The sequence below is a fragment of the Halichoerus grypus genome, chromosome 3 (genome assembly GCF_964656455.1).
Source record: "Halichoerus grypus chromosome 3, mHalGry1.hap1.1, whole genome shotgun sequence".
Lineage (NCBI taxonomy): Eukaryota > Metazoa > Chordata > Mammalia > Carnivora > Phocidae > Halichoerus > Halichoerus grypus.
Window position 1 is genome coordinate 22430628 of NC_135714.1, and position 16485 is coordinate 22447112.

Sequence of the window (16485 nt, forward strand, 5' to 3'; positions counted from 1 at the left end):
GGAATATAAGCAGGAGGGGTGGGAGAGGGAGAAGCAGGCCTCCCGCCGAGCAGGGAGCCCAATGTGGGACTCGATCCCAGGACTCTGAGATCATGACCTGAGCCGAAGGCAGACGCTTAACGACTGAGCCACCCAGGCGCCCCAGAAAGTTTATCATATTCTTGGCCTTACTTATAGGAAGTGGCAGAAACAACAATTGATCCAGTTATAAAAATCAAAATAATCCCAAGATTTTTCTACTTCAATAGCAACTCGTGTGTGTATGAATGTATTTTGCTTTCTTTGTGTACCTAAAGCAGTGAATCAGTAATTGTCAAGCCTGTTAGTGGAGAGAGTAAAGGGGGGGGTGTATTGATAATTTGATTCAGTTCAGTTTATTTACTTCAGTTTTATTGAGTATCTAGTATAAGTAATGGGGCAAATACCTCAATTACATAAAATCCTTGACCAAAAAAACCCTCATAGTCTATTGTGAAAAACAGGTATTTATAGCATAGAATGATAAACAAATATGTGTTCATTAGAAAGAATTGGCAAATAGAAATAAGGTGTTCAGTCTGTCAGGGATGAGATGTTGGTGGGATGGAGCGTGCGGTATCTTGAGAATCATAGAGAAGATGATGCTAAGGGAATGTTTTAAACAATAAACAGAGTTTCTGGGGCGCCTGGGTGACTCAGTTGTTAAGCGTCTGCCTTCGGCTCAGGTCATGATCCCAGGGTCCTAGGATCGAACCCCATATTGGGCTCCCTGCTCTGCGGGATGCCTGCTTCTCCCTCTCCCACTCCCCCAGCTTGTGTTCCCTCTTTGGCTGTGTCTCTCTGTCAAATAAATAAATAAAATCTTAAAAAAAAAAGGTTTAAAGATAAACGGAGTTTCTTACATGAAGGCTGATCCTAGATGGTGAGAAAAATTGCAAAGAAATAGAGGAACACTATGGTTTTTTAAAAAAAATAAGAAGGTTGGTATCACTAGAACTGAAACTTAAAACTTTGGAGGTGATGGTAAAAAGGAAGTCGGACTGGTCAGACAAACAGGGACCAAAACGTAAAGGCCTTTTACTGAAATACAAGATCCACTGAGAGATTGTAGAGATTCTCATTGGAGAAGAGGGTAAATTCTCTTCTCTCTGCTCCAGAAATTTTCAAGCAAGGAAGAAATGCTACTCATGGCCTTAAGCCACTCTGTTGCTGAGGTTGGGGGATCCCAGGAGTGTAGGGGGAGAGATCATTGTGCCTCATGATCAGAAAGTCTGTCTCTTTGATTTACTGAGGATAATCTACCTTGTTTTACCTCTTGAACATCATTTGGCAAATTAATGGTGCAATGCCAGGCATATGGATGCTGATGATAAAGAAATACCCAACCTGCGAGTGAGCTCTCACAAGATAGAGTTAAATGGAATTTTTATGGTCTCCTTTCTAACTAGCACAATCTTGGGAGGTTGTGAAATCCCTTTTAGAGCACCAATTTAATAGAAATCATCTAATTAAAAACCCACTAAATAATACTTGTTTAAGCTATTTCTTTAGCTTAATTGAATGTATTCCATTTACTTTTCAAGGACTTTTAACCACTGTCCCAGTTGAGACTTTAAAAAACAGCTGTTATTGTGACACAATCTGGTAAGAGATCAAGCATATTTCAGTTTATTGAGTAAATTAAACATGTAGGCCACTTGTACCGAAACTAATTATCATGCAATATTTCATAGCAGCGCTTGAAACTAAAGAGAGTTGAGACTCAGAGACTCAGTCTCTGGGGATTTTGACTCTGATGGAGTCCCATTTGGATCATAAAAATTCCAGCTCTGCACCTCTAAGGGCTTCAGGCAAACATGCGCTTCTTCACACCTGCTGAAGGAATGTGCCTGACTTAGTCAGGGCTTCTCAGACAAAGCCTTCCTTGCCTCACAAACAGTGCTGCATTACATTCATTAATACAATTCTTTACTTTTATTCACGGATTACTGGCACGACAATAGGCTCATTATTTTCAGAACTCTGTGGGTATGTGGGGAGAGAGTTAAATTTGATCTTCTCTGTAGTAAAGATACCGATGCAGTCTCTTTGGAAGTCATGCACTAACAAAGATGAAGATCAAACAGGTCCATTCCTGAGGCGCCTGGGTGGCTCAGTCGTTAAGCATCTGCCTTCAGCTCAGGTTATGATCCCAGGGTCCTGGGATCGAGCCCTGCATCAGGCTCCCTGCTCCCCCCGGAAGCCCGCTTCTCCCTCTCCCTCTCCCCCTGCTTGTGTTTCCTCTCTCACTGTGTCTCTCTCTCTGTCAAATAAATAAAATCTTTAAAAAAAAAAAACCCAAAACAGGTCCATCCTTCATGAAGCAACAAATCTGAGATCTGATTACAACTAATGGATTATCATCCACACGGAATGATATCAATATCGATGCTAAAAATTCTAACTAAATTAACTCGCTCTCAATTTTTGTTTCATTATATTAAATACATAAAATTATTCAGAGTCGTACAGTATGAAGCTGTCTTAATGAAGAACTAGAATGCTCTCAGATTATTTTTGTCTCATTCCAAATTTCTAGGAAAATGGTTGAGACTGTTGAATCACAGACCTGTACCTCTGAAACAAATAATACATTATATGTTAAAAAAAAAAAAAAAAAAAAGATAGCAGGAGGGGAAGAATGAAGAGGGGGGGAATCAGAGGGGGAGATGAACCATGAGAGACTATGGACTCTGAAAAACAAACTGAGGGTTCTAGAGGGGAGTGGGGTGGTGGGATGGGTTAGCCATTCCAAATTTCTAGGAAAATGGTTGAGACTAAAATCATACTACTCATTTGATTGAATTGAAAAATTTCTCTGAATATAACAGGCCAGGTAATGAAAATAGTTATGCACATACAAGAAATTATTTTATGAGTTTTACCTCTCATACTCGGTTAGTTTTTTATCTCGTCTTCAAACCACTTTTGTATTAGACTGAACCATTAGGCATAAGTTGTATTGAAGGCCAATTTGTACATTACAGAAACACAATAGATTTAACCACTGTGTTTGAAGGCTAATCATCTGTGTTGTATAATAACATGAGTTAATGCATTACACAAACTTTTGTCTCCTGTCTTAGTTTTCAACATCTGTCCCCAGATCCATTTTTGTCCAGTTTACCTATCTGCACTCCTGCTTAAGTTTTGGGGCTCTGAAAATTTCTTTCTTTCCTTCTCTCTCTCTGTCTCTCCTCATGTATTTTTAAAATGTGCCATAAACATATTCAGCACTCTTAAGTATTTTGTGGTTTATTTTGTAGTCATAAGATTTGCATAGGTTAGTAGTCTCCATGTTTGAATGGTCACCTATTTTTAGCATATGAATGAAATTTAAGGGCTCAAAACATAATAAGAAACCACGTTTCATTGCAAAAATGGTTTTCCAACATATACATTCAAATACTATGAGCAAATATATAGCTGCTGATCTAAAAAGTAAGCACCATGGGGCACCTGGGTGGTAGAGTCGGTTAAACATAGGCCTCTTGATTTCGGTTCAGATCATGATCTCAGGGTCTGGAGATCAAGCCCTGTGGTGGACTCCCTGCTCAGCAAGGAGTCTGCTTATCCCTCTCCCTCTTCCTCTTCCCCCTCCCCACCCCATCTCTTAAATAAATAAATCTTTAAAAAAAATAAAATAAAAAGTAAGCACTGTATAGCACCAGAATCACTATAACACCATAATATAAATTGGTATTATTTGCATCTGACCTACTGAATTTATAACTATTAGAAGAAATATTCTTTTTAATATTGCAAAAAGTCTGTGAAGGATTGAGAAATATCTTTAGTGAAATGAACAGAGTACTTCCATTATACAACACAAGCAAAAAGCAGTGTGTTTGTGGAAAGATTTTAAAATAGACAGCTGGGAACAGGGAAAGGGAAGTCTGCTTGGGCCTTGTGTTATTACTGATGTTTCTTAAAGATTTAATGTTTTTTTTTAAAGATATTAAAATCATTTATTCAAAAGTTACTATACTCCAATGAATGTAATGCACCTTATTAGCAGTTTAATTTAAAAAAAAAAAAGGTGACTGTTGTTGGTAAACTTCAATATTCATTCATGATGAAAATTTTTAGGAAATTGGTATTAAAAAGGAACTTCTTATGCAGATAAATATATCTTTAAAAAACTACAGCCAACCTCACAATTTTGAAATGTTAGAAGGTTTTCCTTTGTGCTATTTTTGTCATATATTTTGGTTCCAAATAATTATATTTAAATGAAATTTTTAAACACAGAGAACAACTTTATATATTTACTCACATATTATCCATTTATGGTACTCTTCATTCTTTTGGAAAAATCTAAGTTTCTGTCAACCTGAATAACTTTTTCCACATTTTTATAAGGAAGATATGTTGGCAACAGATTATCTTAGAATTTATTTTTCTGCAAAAGACTATTTTGCCTTAATTTTTGAAACATATTTTCTTTGGTTATGGAAATCTGAATTATCCAGCTTCCTACAAGATAACTTACCCCATTTCATTTTTTTTTTTTGTCCTCTCTCTGTTTAGCAAATATCGAGAAACTGTTGGTTGTCTCTTCATATCTAAGTATGAAACAATTATGTATAAATATATATAACCTGCCATGTTTACCTAAGAACCTCAATAATATAATGTATAATCTTTATTAATTTTCTACAGACATATAACTGTGTCAGGTTTTGATTTGCAGTTTTGGTTATCAGTGAAGGAAAACATTTAAAATCTTAGTAAAGTAATATTCTTTATGAAAACAATGTAATTGATTTTTGAAATTTAGCTTTATAAATCATTGATCATGAGTATACTTTATATAATCTAACATGTGCTCTCAAAATGATCACAGAAAATTTTTATAGACTACCATGTATAATGTTAGGAAAAATATAATTTTAAATTATCCTATGAGTTCTTAAAGAATATTGTATATTGTTTAATGTGCCAAGGAATGATGCCAAATAGTTTATTGTTTGTGTACTAATGCCATCAGCCAACATATTCAATAAAAAGTGGAGCTCTGTGGAAAATAAATCAACTCAATGAATATTAATACATACCATTATTAAATATTGAAAGGCATTTGATTCATATTATTAATATGTGGAGTATACATATAACCCTTATTAATGTCAGTAAAACTTATATGCTTTAGAAGCATATACCCATAATGTAAGAACATTCAAAATGTGAATTAAAAAATATCCCCTATGATTTTTTTTTCATTTACTAGAGTGCATATCGCTTGAGGGAATAAATACTAGCCAAATAACTTTATAATTGTTGTAAAATTATAAATAGTGGAGAATAAATAAAGCCTATTTCTCTGGGCAACTTTCACTATTTAGGATTTTTTATCAAGTTCATAATTTATTGTAAGACTCTTTGTAAACTAATTTTTTCATATCTAATTTGTATTTATCCATGTTTCCTCTTGCTAATTGAGTTGAGTTTTAGTATTATATTTGTAATATAATGGAAATTGTTGCCATGTGAATAATAGTGACTAAGAGTGACTGCTAGGGACTACCTATTAAAAGTAAATTTAAATAATAAGTTCACATAGCTAATAATAATAATGTCCTACCGAAAAATGACTTAAAACTATTTACATATTTGAGAAAAAAGTGTCCTCACTGAAGCTCCTAAGAGAGTATCTTTGGAGATGGTATTTGCACTCTGGAGTCTATTATGTTTTCCCCTTTAGAAAGTCTAAGTTCTTTTTTTTTTTTTTTTTTTTTTAAAGATTTTATTTATTTATTTGAGAGAGTGAGAATGAGAGAGAGAGAGAGCATATGAGAGGGAGGAGGGTCAGAGGGAGAAGCAGACTCCCTGCTGAGCAGGAAGCCCCATGCGGGACTCGATCCCGGGACTCCAGGATCATGACCTGAGCTGAAGGCAGTCGCTTAACCAACTGAGCCACCCAGGCGCCCCTAGAAAGTCTAAGTTCTTTAAGTATAAAATCAGAACAAAACAAATAAAACAAAACTGCCAGTCAAGGGACAGAGCTGTTGTTACACTTTAAAATAAAAATTTTCTATGTGGCATTGTGTAAATTACTATAAATATCAGGGATTCAATTTGCTCATTGACCAAATGAGAGGATTGAATTAGATGATCTGTATGGTACCTTCCAAATCTCATTGTTCTTAATTCCAACTGATAAAAACAAGACTTACAAATGGGTTTACCCTCTCGCCAGGGAGTAGCACTGCTCTCATGGTTTTTAAGCTCTTTTACCAATCCTCCAGAGCTGTTTTCATTGCAGCCACTGCTAAGTAAAAGTGCCATTTCTATGCTCTATATGGCTTCCGGAAGGGTATAGAATGGTCAAGAGGTGCATATGTTATACTGAGTAAAAAATATAAGTATTTTTATGAAATAGAATTCTCTCCTCCCTGTATTTGTTAATAGATACCTACCAAGTGCATGCCCATCTCATATAAACTTGCATGCTGTACAGTTCTTCACAGAGATATTAGTAGGAGCCATCAAATTGTGGTTTTAATATATCTATAAATGTATATGTCAAAAATAGGGGGAAATCCACCTAGAAGTTAAATGTAGACATCCTTTGTTTACATTTTCCTTGAGCCATCCTATCTCATTTCCAATAATATGGTTCTTAAGCATATTATCTCCTGGATTACACATGATTGTACATGGATGAAAACTGTCTGGGGCTCCTGGGTAGCTCAGTCATTAAGCGTCTGCCTTCAGCTCAGGTCATGATCCCAGGGTCCTGGGATCGAGCCCCACATCAGGCTCCCTGCTCCGCGGGAGGCCTGCTTCTCCCTCTCCCACTTCCCCTGCTTGTGTTCCCTCTCTCATTGTGTCTCTCTGTCAAATAAATAAATAAAATCTTAAAAAAACAAAAACAACAAAAAACTGTCTACCTTATTTTTATTACTGGAATGGAAAGGGAAGTATAAAACAAGTCTTTATTTTAAAGCAGGTAGACTTTGTGGCGCCTGGGTGGTTCAGTCAGTTAATTGTCCAATTCTTGATATCAGCTCAGGTGATCCCTGATATGATCTCAGGGTACTGAGACTGAGCCCTACTTCAGGCTCCCCGCTCAGCGGGGAGTCTACTTGGAATTCTCTTTCTCCATCTCCGTTTGCCCCTGCCCCCGCTTGCACTCTCTCTCTCTCAAATAAATAGTCTTTAAAATAAATAAATAAATAAATAAATAAATAAATAAATAAATAAATAAATAAAAAATACACATTTTGATGCTCTGCCCCAAGATCTATAAACACTAAACTGCAATGAAAAAAAGAAAAGGGTTTTTGAGGGTGCCTGGGTGGCTCAGTTGGTTAAGCGACTGCCTTCGGCTCAGGTCATGATCCTGGAGTCCCAGGATCGAGTCCCGCATCGGGCTCCCTGCTCGGCAGGGAGTCTGCTTCTCCCTCTGACCCTCCTCCCTCTCATGCTCTCTGTCTCTCATTCTCTCTCTCTCAAATAAATAAAATCTTTAAAAAAAAGAGTTTTTGATTGGAAATAGTCAAAATATACAAAAATAAGAGGATTGAATACATAAAGAAAGACATCAATCCTTTGATGCAATCAATAAAACATTAATTATGGAAACAATATAAAAATAAAAACCCGACACTTTTGTAATGTTGAATAAAATAAATGAACTGCAAAATTGTATGCTCTATGATTTTTATTAGATAAATACATTCAAATTTTAATGAAATTTAATAAATTTTATTAATAAATAAAAGAACACAGAAAAATGACAGCAATTGATTCTTGAAAGGATGGAATTGTGGGTGAAATATTTCTTTATGTTTAAAATTATTGTGCTGTAGTCAGAAATAAAAATTGTAACACATTTATGCACCAAAGTATGAAAAAATATTTTTATGAAAAAAATTAAGATAGCATAACAATTCTCCTAAGACCATGTATCCAGGAGAGGTTCACAGATATGGTTCAAAAATAATTTTTCCTATATCATATGCATGTATATTGTTACACTAAAAATACCCTTCATTATTTTCATTTCCTCTATAGCAATGATAAGAGAGTAAAATAGCATACATGTTCATTCCACATTCTAATTATTAATATTGGTATCACATTTTAATATGTGCAGCTTTTATTGATTATAAATAATTGACACTATAATTATTAAAATAAATTGTTATATTTTATTCCATAATCATCATAAAGTCAATATAAATGCTACAGAAATGGAGATGGCACATTAACCACATAAGAAAATAACAAGTTTGGCAGATATATAAGTTAGGAAAATATAAAATTGGAATTTAAAATTTTTGGTTAGGCAGAAATGAAATAATTTATAACAGTAATATTCAATGGAAATAATTATACAGCTACATATTTATTTGGAAGAGGCAATATTCCTGAAATAAAAGTATAGCAACCTAGATTTACATGTGAAAAATATTACAAATTATTATACGGGCATTAAAATATATGATGAACAGAAAATTTGAGTAAAACTGCACTAACTAGTTCAGTGCTTTCCCACTGAGATTTGTAGCCCAGCTCTGGTGTTGGAGGACTATGTCAGAAGCACTAAGAACCCTTGTCTTCCTTGTTGAGATTCATTTAATTTCCTAACTGAGCCATTGTTATTGAAAAAAGCAAGTAATTTCCCTCAATTTGATGGAAGCAAAATAAAAAGCAACAAAAAAAATAGAATACTTTGTTTAGACTATAGTTCCTACATTATAGAATATAGTTACTATAATTAGACAATCTGTAAAGTATTATGTTCAACTCACATTGATACAAATTCATAAGATGCATTTTCAAATTAAAGATAAGGTAAAAACAATCAGAAGTTGGTAAACCATGCCATAAAATTTTTCTGTGAAAAATACTGAAGAAAACTGGACTCCTTAGCTTGCAAACTATAGGAGAAGTGAATTCAAGTGTGCAATATTATAATTTGGAATAGAAAATTGATTTATTCCTTGCCTCTGCAGAAAAAGAGTAAGAACCAGGCAAAAGTTCCCTCCACAGAATTTTTTAATAAAATTAAAAATCAAGTGAAAAGTCTTTAAAAGTATCAATTCTTTACTACTAGCTGTGTTGCTCTGGAGCCTTCCTGGTCACCTATCAGGAAATGTGATTCCTAATTGGTAGACTATCTGAGATATTTTCCACTTGAGTTCTACAAAGCTCTCTGAACCATCAGTAAACACCTACACAATTACACATATCAGTTAACACAGACCTGGAGGTGGTCCAGGTTTGAAAATACACAAAAAAACAATGACCTAGGCTTGTTTGAAAGTTGTTTTACTTTTTGCAAATAAGTAGTACAAAGACTCTAAGAAGATAATGATGCTTATAGGGGAATATGACTTACACTTTGAGTCTTGTATCTCTTAGAGGCAATGCTGATGTTTAGAGATTTGGAATAGTCTCACATGGAGTGAGATGCACTGTAGGTGAGCAGAGACCTAAGTAAGAGTGTTCTGCTTTTTATATCACTGGTCAAATCACAACTAAAAACAAAACAAAAGTGAACCAAACTAAATTAAGCTAACGCTAGCTTAAAAATCAATCATTGTAAGCTAATAATTATGTCATATGGCTGGGTTCTGAGTTTTGAAATTTTTGCTTCTCTTGTACTGAGATCAGAAATCTCTGCTACCTCCAATTCCAAGAAATTTTGCCTTTTTGTCCGTATAACAGCCTACCACTAAATGGTGTTTGTTTGAATACATGTATTTTCCCAAAGAGAGAATCGCAAAGGGATCAACAATCCAAAAATGTAAACCACAACAGACAAACATTCACACACAAGCACTCAAAAAGACACTTGGTCAATTGAATAATAGGTTAATAATTAGTTAATAAGCATGTCTTGATCAGTTCCCTCTGCTATAATAGATTATCATAGACTGGGTGGCTGAAACAATAAATATTTAATATTCACAATTCTAGAGGCTGGGAAGTCCAAGATAATATGCTGGCAGATTCAGGGTCTAGGGAGAGCCTACTTCCTGGTTTGCAGATGGTTTCTTCTCATTATATCCTCACATGGCCGAAACTTGAGATAAGAAATAAGCTCTGATGAACTCAGAGAGGGAGGCAAACCATAAAGGACTCTTAACTATAGGAGCAAACTGAGAGTTGCTGGAAGGGAGGTGGGTGGAGGAATGGGGTAACTGGGTGATGGGCATTAAGGAGGGCACTTGATGTAATGAGCACTGGGTGTTATATGCAACTGATGAATCACTAAACTCTACCTTTGAAACTATTAGCACACTATATGTGAATCAATTGATTTTAAATTAAAAAAAGAAATAAGCTCTGAAATGTCTCTTCTTATAAGGGCACTCATCTTATCATGAGGGCTTTAACCTCATGACCTAATTATCTTTCAGGGGCCCCATCTCCAAATACTATTACACTGGGGATGAGGGTTCCAACGTATGAATTTGGGGAGTACAAATAGTCATTTCATAGCAAAGTATTTACCTATTAAGTAATCCTTATATTAAAGACAAAGGACTTTCCCATAAAGCATTTCAGAAAGACTCACGATTTTTTGTTCCCTTGTCTTTTGGAACTTGGGACACTTCTTTCAAAAGTAGCCATTAATGAATGAAGCAATGTACACAGATATGATATCTTAAGGATGGGGATAGTTACAAGACTCTAGCAGTAGATAGAGAGCATTCAGAAACAGTCTCTAAAAGTTGTCACTATTTTAGCAGCTTATTTTCAGAGGTATATCCCATAGAGTAGAAAGAATGTTTCAATCTATCCTAGTATTTTCAGTCATAGTTGGTGAATCAGCTCTGCATGATTTATTTTTAGGTATAAAATGATGGAGAATAGGTAGAACATAGCACAGAATCGATCCATTGAGCAGGACAGACAGTAAGAGAATTAATAAGCTGGAGATAATGTTAGAAAAAGGTTCAGTTTGGAGTGCTAATAAGCTATTGCATTAATACATTCCTATCATCAGGGAAACACTGAATAACTCAATGTCCAAGGTTAAATGTCGGAAGGATATGGCCAGTAGGCGCAGCAAACATGAGAGAAGCCTTGAGCAATCTTCACACTGTTTGGCGGCAGTGGGACCCATCGAAAATGAAATGAAAGCTCCACCCACCCCCCACCAACTGTCCAAAAGTAGTTGATATTCAAATGAAGTTTCTGGTCTTAGAGTGGGATGAGATGCTTGTCGGAGTCAGGGGCAGAATTTTTAAACACAGATTAAGACAGAAACAATGGATGGGGAGGGGGTGAGATGTTGAAAGTATAGCAGAATTTAATGGACCATCCCAAAGCCCATATATGGGCCCCTGAAAGTTACTAACGGTCAATTAGGAGTTTTCTGGAGTGATGCAAAGTTTCGATGTCATGGTTGGTCCTCTATTATGCTTTATTCAAAATTCGACTGAATTGAGATTGGGAAACGAAGCTACAGCAATGCCTGAATTTAGAACTTAATTGCACCAAGACTATCAATAAAGAGCCTAAGTGTCTAACTTTGAGGAACTGGATGTGGCATTGGCAAAAAATAAATAAAAAAAAAATAAAAGCAAAGTGCAAATTTAAGGTTTCTAACTCTTATATGCTATGCCTTTTGACTTTCCCAAAAAAGAAATTAAAATAAAAGCAAAGTGCAAATTTAAGGTTTCTAACTCTTATATGCTATGCCTTTTGATCTGTCACATCACTTGTCTATAAACGTCCTTCCAGGATAAATATTAAAGATACGTGGATGGGGCACGTGGATGCCTAGTTGGCTAAACATCTGCCTTTGGCTCAGGTCATGATCCTGGAAGTCTGCTTCTCCCTCTCCCTCTTCTCTTCCCCCTGATCCTGCTTGCTCTCTCTCTCTCACTCTCTCTGTCCTCTCTCAAATAAATAAGTAAAATCTTAAAAAAAAAAGATACATGGAAAAATCAATCTCATTTTATTTTCACTTTTTTGATTAGTATTTCAAAACTTGTAATTATTATTGCTTTTTAATGCAAATGAATTATATTTTGGGCTAGTCTAGGAACTGAACTATTGCTAATATTGCTATTTACCTGATAATATTTATCCAGAATTTCATATGAGCATTTTAAAAATTACCTTGGAGGCACTACTTTTATGCTTTTTTTTTTTTTATTTGTGGGTTCCCTGCAAGCACTATTATACACTTCAGAATTATACTCTAAATTGTTGCTAAGATATTGCCACTAGCATTCTGTATGTGTCAGAGAACATTAGACTAAATCTTAGAAAAAGCAAGATGAGAATGGAACAAGGTAGTAGCTGGCTATGTTAGTGTAATCAAAATGGAATGGCATAAATCATGTTTCATGAAATCTGGCGGTTTTGTGGGGATTGTCTCTCTCTTCACTTACCATGCTGGGCTCTTTTACTTGTACCAAATATGACTGCATGCTGTCACAGCATAGTCAAGCAGATTAAAAGTAGTTTGGACGGGCCAGGATTGTGATTGGAGAATTAATGGTTAAGTGATTTTTAAGAATGACAGAAGAAAGTTAGCAGTTGGAGGAAAAAAAAAATAAAGAAAAGTGAACTAATGCCACTTTTACATTTGTCAATTTTCCACTTTCTGACATTTTCCTCTTAAGATTGCTGAGTCAAGAGGATCTCATTTGTTCCCCCTCTAAAATACAAGATATTATATCAGGAAATGTTGAAATAACTTTAAATCAACAAGGTTTTAAAAATCAAATTGACTCATTTTTAAAGTGAGTTAAAATCAAAATGAGTTATCAGAGGGAGGCTGAATTGGGTCATGTTAATAAAATGGAAAAAGCATGAACAACTTGATGAAGCTTGGCAGTTTCATCACCACAAACATACCCTGCTGAGATAATGAACTTAACAATAACTCTTCTTATTCTTAAGATATCATAGCACAAAGTCATTGTACAAAAATCTCAAAATGAGGGCAGTTCATGCTGACTACAGAATCATCTCATAGTCACTAAAAGAACCTATGATTAATGCATTATTATAAAGGGAGAGCCTTCATTTTCCTAGAAGGACAAGAATCAGAATGGCAGGATTCTTATAACATTTGGGTGATGCAGCCAGAGATTTCCAGTAATGGTGGTGATTTGCAGGAGCTGATTATTTGAATTAATTTATCCAAGTGTTGAAAATGACAGTGAAAATCTCAGCAGGAAAGATTTGTTTCAAAATGACTAATTCAGAAGGATCTCATCTATTGAGCTCACTTTCAAACAGCACACAGGTTTATAGGAGTATTCTTGATGCATAAATTATTTTGTGTCACATTCCTTCCCATCACCTCCACCTCTCACCACCAGCCCAAGAAGACTTCTCATAAGCATATAAACATGGTAGTTGGAATCCTGTGTGTCTATACCCTAAGCCATTCCTTTATCTGCTTCTTTATGGTAAGGAAAGGCTTAAGTCTATCTAGAATATCTATATTTTGAATACATAAAATAAATAATAAATAATGATAATCTCAAAGAAAGTTAAGCCTATGTTATCCAACATTCTAAAATAAATATTAATTATCATTGGTCAAATATTTTGGTTTTCAGAGAATTAACTAACAAACTTTATGAAACCCAAGTATTTAGAGCCCTTTAGGAACTTTGTGGAGGACCACAGGATTCCCAAGGATCTCTCTACCTGTGAAAATAAGTAGCAGTGTTGGAGGGTCATGACTAATGATCCCAGTTACATGTTTATGCTCTTCAGTGATCTTGTGCAGTGATAACAGATTGATTGAAAAGGATGGAAAATCCATATAAATATGCTTGATTGCCCTGGTACTTGACTGGTTGAATGTCAGCTATGTTACACACCCTGCTTAATCAGGGTACAGAACAAGACAAAAATTGACAACTTTCTCCAGCCCTGCCCCTTGGGGGATGGTGCTCTAATATAATGTTGCTTCTAGGTTTGAAGTACCCCACACTAGTTCAAAGAGAATACTACATTCCCCCAAAGGACACATTATAATATCTGTGAGTTAGTATGTTCCAAGGTGAAAGAAAGCAAGAGCTACAAGTCTTCCAAGGGATGCTGTGCCAGATTCCTAAATGGATATGGGGGAAAAATGTGTGTATCCTGAGTACTTTATCTGATCTCTCCCTTTCTCTTCCCCTGCGTTTATACTCTCCTTCCACCATTCATTCTATTATCCCAGAACATTGTTGGTAGACAAGACTACTGCAGAAGGCAATCAACTGAGAGGGGAAGTGGGAGTACCAACTATCCCTTGTTTGATTTCCCAAACCATGCCACTTAACACAGTGTCTTCTAGGGAAAGGCCACTATTTTCTGATCCACAAAAAAATATTATAGGCAAGGAAAGGTCCTACTAGTGGATGCAGGTTATTTATTTTTCCCTGAATAGTGAGAAAATATCTTCTGAGACATGTTTCTTCAATCCATAGGGTTTAGTGGAGGCTGCCAATTTTGAACTGCATCCTCCTGAACATAGAGTTGGGCCTGTGCTCCAAGATGATCCTAATGTGGTATTCTGTTCTCTCAGCTGTATATTTTGCTCCAGGAAAATTGCAGGATTTAAGCTAGGCTGATCCTAGTCTTCCCCAGGATTTTTAAAAATTTCAATTGGTGGACATGATCTTTAAGTGAATTCACAATCAGTGCTGGTAATCCCTACCCAACTGTGGACTCCATCATCTCTTCAACCCTGCATTTCAAGAAGTGATTGATTCCATTGCATATGTAGGTAATAGCGTTTAAAAGTATGGGCATCGACACTGTGAAAGTCTGTATTTAAATACTAGCAACACTCTTGCTATGGATTTAGTCACTTTTGGTGAGATCTCTGATTCCCCAGCCCATATTCCTGATACATATGAAGATAATAATATATTCATCAGAGGTATGTTGTGTTGTGTTGTTATGATTATACCATTCTTGGCCTACAATAAGTGTTCAATATGTATTGCCAATTTTTAAATTATTTTTGACTTTATGAGGTGTTATAAGTGCTTAGCTTAGTTGAAGGACACAATTCCTCTTTGACCTTCTTTCTTTGAACTCTGAATTAAGATATGCATTACTGTTGATGTCATTTTTATTCGTTTCAACTTGCTGGTACAGATAACATTTTAACATCAAATGACTGGTATAATGCAGGCATTTAAAAATAGTGTTAATAAAATAATTCTTTTTTAAATTTTTAAAAAGATTTTATTTATTTATTTGAGAGAGAGAATGCACACGAGAGATCAAGCACAAATGGGGAGGTGGGGGAGAGGATGAGGCAGAAGCAGGCTCCCCGCTAAGTGGGAAGCCTGACATGGGGCTCCATGACCTGAGCCAAAGGCAGATGCTTAAGCAACAGAGCCACCCAGGTGTCCCCAATAAAGTAATTCTTATTTTTTTTTAAGATTTTATTTATTTATTTGACAGAGAAAGACACAGCGAGAGAGGGAACATAAGCAGGGGGAGTGGGAGAGGGAGAAGCAGGCTCTCCGCAGAGCAGGGAGCCTGATGCAGGGCTCGACCCCAGGACCCTGTGACCACGACCTGAGCCGAAGGCAGACGCTTAATGACTGAGCCACCCAGGCGCCCCTAAATAAAGTAATTCTTTACCATTATTGAAAACCATCTATGTCTAGCCTGTTCTCTATGTAATTTATAAATAGCATACCATTGTATGCTTACCAAAAAGCTGTGCCATGTGTGTTTTTATTGTCCCTACAGAGAGATTAAATAAAATGCCCAAAGTAACACATGTTGTACTAGATTAAGCACTTTACATCAAGCTTTCTATATCCAGACGCTTTGTTCTTTACACCATTGTCTATTTGTTATTATCATCAATATCTATATATTGCCTGAATTAAATACCCCTCTTCTGCATCAACCTTATTCTCTCAATTAAATTAAAGTACTTTCCAGTTTTGTTTAGGCACAGTCTAATTATGATAAAAAAATTGACTATATTAATATCATTCAGATTTAAGCTTTGGTTGAGATAATTAGATTTTCTGGAAGTGGGTAGAATTTTCCCGGGTTAGATGGAACACTATAAAGGAACTCACAATTTGGATTTCAGCCCAAATGCAAACACTGGTTCAAATAGACATTAAATATTAGTGTTAAACATTAGAAACACACTGAGACCAGCAATAAACTCTCATAGGAAACCTGACATTGAGTTATAATCAGATACAAACTTCTCAAATACATAATTAAAAGTGTAATAGATTGTGCATGTGCTTTTGCTGTTGTTAAATAGGGCTATTGCAAACAAATACGTTAGCTTAGTGTGGTCATTAAAGTGATGACATAGACACTATATTTCATAAATTATTTTACTTTTGATTACACATTATAATTATGGATATGTAAGAAAACAACAATAAGCAAATCAATTTGCTAAAGCCAGACAGTCTTTAAAAACATAGCCATCCCCACCTATTTTGCTTCTTTTTTATCTTTCAAGAAGAGATCTTTTTAAAAAATTTTCAAAACAATTTTTAT